General features: G+C 42.7%; 1 pseudogene; it reads right to left on the reverse strand.

Annotated features, from left to right (window-relative positions):
• Window positions 1-3745: 3745 nt before the first annotated feature.
• Window positions 3746-5699, reverse strand: part of LOC104993078 — a 3834-nt pseudogene continuing 1880 nt past the window's right edge.

Consider the following 5699-nt stretch of genomic DNA (forward strand, 5'->3'; position numbering starts at 1 on the left):
CCGTGGGGTAGGCAGGACTCTGTCATTTGAATTCCTTCTGTCATATGCATATTATCCAACCTTAGAAAACACACAAGTCTGGCTGCCTAAGCTTCAGCTTTGACTGTCACTCTGTGTTTTTGACTGCAGTTAATGAACCCTAACTGCCCCCAAATACTCTGGCTTTCAGACTATCGGAGCCAGCATTCCCAAGTGGATATCGATTTACCATTGCATTTATATGAAAGAACAAGAAAGAGCTTTGTGTGTGTGTTTTAGCTACTTAATCCTCATTCCTTTTGGCTGAGAGCTTCTCCTTGGACCATTTCAGAGAGAGGACCAGAGGGATTTAGCTTGCTGATCCTTTTTATTTTTATTGTATTATCTCTGTATTAGCATCTTCCTTTTGGAATGCTCAGAAAATAAGGGAAAACAGCAACAACCCCCTCCCCCAATGGCAGTGGACATGAAAGGCATCTAGCAAAGTGATGAGTTATTGCAAACTGTTCATGAATCTAAATGCCAGCCAGACATTATTTGAAGTCTGAATTAATAATATAGGTACAACTGCTTTTTGAATGCATAAGCATCTCCTTTATAAAGTGCTGGTCTGTATACAGTAGCTGGTATTATTTTACATTTTCTCTAACATTGGATATCTATACATAGTCTGCAGAATCTGTATCATCCTGGAAGTGGGGGACTGAAACTTATTGATGTTATTAATAGAAAGTATTCCTCACTCTCAAAAAGATTGGGAATCTCTACTCCCTAAAAAAAGAAAATAAAAACAGGGAATTCTCTGGTAGTGCAGTGGTTAGGACACCGAGCTTTCACTGCAGGGGTCAGGGATTCAGTTGCTGGTGAGGGAACTAAGATCCCACAAGCAGCATGATGTGATTAAAAAAAAAAAAAATTATTTTAATAAAATTAAAAAAGAACTTCCTAGGTGGTCCAGTGGTTAAGAATCTGCCCACCCACGCCAGGGACATGGGTTTGATCCCTGCCCTGGGAAGATTGCACATGCCGAGAGGCAGCAGCCCGTGCACCATGACTGCTGAGCCTGTGCATCCTGGAGCCTGCACCCCGTAACAGGAGGAGCCCAGCACCCCAGCCAGGAGCAGCCCCTCTCACTGCGACCAGAGAAGGCCCATGCACAGCCATGAAGACCCAGAGGAGCCAAAATAATAAAAATAAATAAATAAGTAAATGGGTAAATAAAATTAAAAAATAAAAATAGAGTTACCGTACAATTCAGTAATTCCACTCCTGGGCATATATCCAAAAAAGAAAAAGATGAAAACTCTAAATCAAAAAGATACGTGACCCTAATTTTCAGAGAAGCACTATTTACAGTAGCTAACGTGGAGGCAGCCTGAATGTCCACTGACAGATAAATAGATAAAGAAGATGTGGCATATTTGTACAATGGAATACTACTCAGCCATAAAGACAATTAAACAATGCCATGCACAGCAATAGGGATGGACCTAGAGACTATCATACTAAGTGGATCCAACAGAAAGAGACAAATATCCTCTGGTATCACTTGTATGTGGGGTCTGAAATATGACACACATGGGCTTATTTACAAACAGAGATACATTCACAGACATGGGACACAAACTTACGATTACCAAAGAGGGGCAGAGGGAAGAGGAATAAGTTGAGAATTTGCGATTAACAGATGCACACTTACATAACAGATAGAAAACAAAGTTCTACTGTGTAGCACAGAGAACTATATTCAATATCTTGTAATAACCTATAATGGAAAAAAATCTGAAAAAAATATGTATGTATAACTGAATCAGTCTGCTGTACGCCTAAAACATTATAAATCAATTATAGTTCAATATATATATATTTTTTTAACTGGGAATCACTGTTTCAAGGAAACTGGATCTCTAGCAAACAGCCTCTCTCCCCATCTGGGGGAAGGAAAATGCCAGGGACAACGTCCCTTCTCCACCCCGCACTGGCTCACACTCGTGTCATTGGCCTCGTGTTGGGTATGGTGCCCTCGAGGAACAGGCAAGCTACTGTCTGCACATCTGAACACTGAGCTCCTACTCTGAGGTCTGCTCTTGACTGGCTAAAATATCCTGGGTCTTTCACTTCACTTTCATGGGCCTCCGTTACTTCAACTATAAAATGATTTCACAAAAGGTGTCAAAAACTCTTGCCAGCTCAGCCATTCTTTGACTCAACACATTGTAATTCTAGGCACCTTGCACATGTGTTACTGCTCATAAATCCTAAAACGGCCACAGGTCTTTTACAGATAATTGCATTTCCCAGCTAAGGGCCAACAGGCTCTTCATTTGGCTACTGACTTTATAAAAAAAAAAAAGATGCAAAAGGGCTGAAAGGATTAGGGCTCAGGCTAAGGAACATGCATTGCCTCATGTTCCAAAAACAGGCACCACCTACCCAGCACTTGCTGTGTGTCAGGCACACTGAAAACACTTTCTGTGGATTAAATTGTTTGATCCACCAGATAACCCTATGAGATATCATCTGTTACTTATCTCCCTTTACCAGTAAGGAACCCCAAACCCTTCTCTGGTCCAATTCTGTATCATCTTTGTATCTTTCAGATCATCTTCCCCTTACTGAGAAATAAGGAGTGTATTTGTTCTTAGAATGTAATTCATAAACACATAAGCCATCACCATGTGGGTCTCCATCATGAAACACAGCAAGATGCAGGAAAGAAAATAAAAGGCTCATTTAGCTAGTACCATTTCATATTTCCTTCTCTGAGACAAACATTAAGTGTCTGTGTAATTATCCTTAACTCTCACTGGGAGAAGGGAAGAATTCAATGATTCAAAGTTTGCCACTTTTTTTTAGTTAATCTTAAAGGGAGGACACATAAAACAGTGGGAAAGACTTAAATTGGGCTAAGTTCTTGGCAGCTAGAGGCTTTCAATGATGAGAGAAATCTTGACCTGCGTCCAAGTCAGCCCCATCCGTAACCTTTTTGCTACCTGTCTCACCAGTATCCAAGCCAAGGAAAATTAGCAACACATTATACATCCTAATTAGAGCAAATATCTGCAAAAAATATCAACACACTAGGTTGGTGACATTGCCATAAAAAGCCACCCTCCTTATAGCATTATTGGGCATATAATATGTATATCACTAGATTGGTGCAAATTTTGGAAAGCAAAATGACAAAACTAAACAATTCTCAGCAAGGCCACTCCTGAATGTCTATCCTTAGAAAATATATCATAGCAATACATCAATAAAAGCAGGAAGAGGGCTTCCCTGGTTGTCCAGTTCACCTGCCAATCCTGGGGACACAGGTTCAATCCCTGGTCTGGGAAGATCCCACGTGCCTCGAGTCTACTGAGACTGTGCTCCACAGCAAGAGAAGACGCGTGCGTGCCACCCTGGAAGGCAGCCCCTGCTCGCTGCAGCTAGGGAAAGGCCCCCACGCAGCGATGAAGACCCAGTGCAGCCAAAACCGAATTAATTAACTAAAAAAAAAACCACAATAGGAAGAGTTATACATGTGAATGTCCATTGCAGCATTATCTACAATAGCAAAATTGTAACACAAACACAATTTTTTCAATGTTTATTGAACAGCTATTTTGCGCCAGGCACCATGCTGGACCCCAACACAGCGAACATGAGTCTCCTAAAGTATTGTGCTGAATAGGAGGCTGTTTTTCTTTCTTTTGGATCCTGTTCTTTAATAATTTTTCAGAGGAAAACCAAGAAGGGGCTTCCGGCTCAGTAGAGACATTGATTAAAGCTTGGTGAAAAATGGGCAGACGTGCAGATCCTGTAACACAGGTCAAATTCAACAGACCAAAGGAGTGCAAGTTTTTATGATGGAGTTCTCACCACCCACTGGTTTGGGGCTGGTTTTCCATAGCCGCCCCTCCCAGCATCATAGTCCTAAGGCTACTCATCTCGTTCCTGGCTCCCAGAACTCCCACGGTCATACTGCCTGCCCTCCTTAAAGCCTGCATCCCAGTCTGTGCTAGTGATCGATCAACCAAGTAAGTTCCATTAATGTACTGCGTGGCATTTTCTGCAACTGCTCTTGAATCGTATCGCACAAAGCAGAACCCACATGCTGTCTTCTTCATTTTATCCAGGCCCAAGATGATTTTCTTTATGCCACCACTTTTGCTGAAGAGCTCGTAGGTTTGTTCTTCAGCTGTGTGAAAGGAAAGATTCCTTACATACAACGTGCAGTTTTTCCTCAGTAATTTTCCCTGTTCTTCACTGTCACCCCGGAAGGGCTGGTCTTGGTCCTGGCTCAGGTCGACATAGAAGTTGCTGGGCAGTGCCTTCAGGAGGCCACCTGACTTCAGTGCAGAGGTGGTCAAGGGTGCCACTTGGAGAATGAGGCTGTTTTGTTTTTTGTCTGTTTATTTTGAGAAATCTGTATTCACTTCTTTCTGGTTCTCCGGTGTATTACAGGGTTGGGAGGTTGGGAACTCCATGGCATATGGGCTCCTGGATGCAATGTGAATTCTGCCAACAACGTGTGTTTGTAGGAGATTTGGGAGGCAGAAGGGAGGCAAGAGGACCTAGTCTCCTTTCTCCAGAGTGGACACATGGGTTTTGTCAGATGTGAGTTTTTGCAGAAACCAGTGAAGCTCTTAGCAACCACCTACCTGGGTGTTGTGGGGCAGCTGGGACCGTTAGCATTTTCTTGCAGCTTTCTGGTCTTTGCCCTAAGTGGTACCCCCTGATCCTCTGAAAGTCGGCAATAAATCTGAAAACCAAGAAAACCCATCCCCCACATCCACTTCCCTGCTGTTGATTTTTATTCCTCCAGTCTTAGCTTTGTAAGCTCCTAATTCCCTGTGTCAAATCCCTCTCTGACTCAAATACCTAGAGTGAAATATATTTTCCTTAATCCTTAACTTATTGCAGAGAAGCAACAATCTAGAACAGCTCTGCCCAGTAGGAAACTAATGTAAGTCACACATGGGAGACACTTGTAATTTGAATTTTTCCATCAGGCATATTAAAAAAAGTAAAAAGAAACAGGTGAAGTTAATTCAACAATATATTTTATTTAACCCAATATATCCAAAATATTATCTCAATGTGTAGTCAATATGAAAATATGAATTATATCACTTCCTTTTTGTACTGTCTTCAGGATACAGTGCATATTTTATATGTAAAGCACTCTTCAGACCAGCCACATTTCAAGCACTTAATAGCTACACGTGACTAGCAGCTCACCTAATTTCTAAACATAGATCTATATAAGGTATACATGCGTGCTAAGTTGCTTCAGTCATACCTGACTCTTTCCGACCCTATGGACTGTAGCTTGCCAAGCTCCTCTGCCCGTGGGGTTCTTCAGGCCAGAATACTGGAGTGGATTGCCATGCTCTCCTCCAGGGAATCTTCCCGACCGAGGGATTGAACCCACATCAATTAACTCTCCTTCCTTGGCAGGCAGGTTCTTTACCACTAGCGCCATCTAGGAAGCCCTCTGGTTCAAGATCAAGATCAAGATCAATCGCTCAGTCGTGTCCGACTCTTTGCAACCCCATGAATCGCAGCACGCCAGGCCTCCCTGTCCATCACCAACTCCCGGAGTTCACTCAGACTCACGTCCATCGAGTCAGTGATGCCATCCAGCCATCTCATCCTCTGTCATCCCCTTCTCCTCCTGCCCCCAATCCCTCCCAGCATCAGAGTCTTTTCCAATGAGTCAACTCTTCGCATGA

Source organism: Bison bison, unplaced genomic scaffold (genome assembly GCF_000754665.1).
Source record: "Bison bison bison isolate TAMUID 2011002044 unplaced genomic scaffold, Bison_UMD1.0 scf7180017864232, whole genome shotgun sequence".
Lineage (NCBI taxonomy): Eukaryota > Metazoa > Chordata > Mammalia > Artiodactyla > Bovidae > Bison > Bison bison.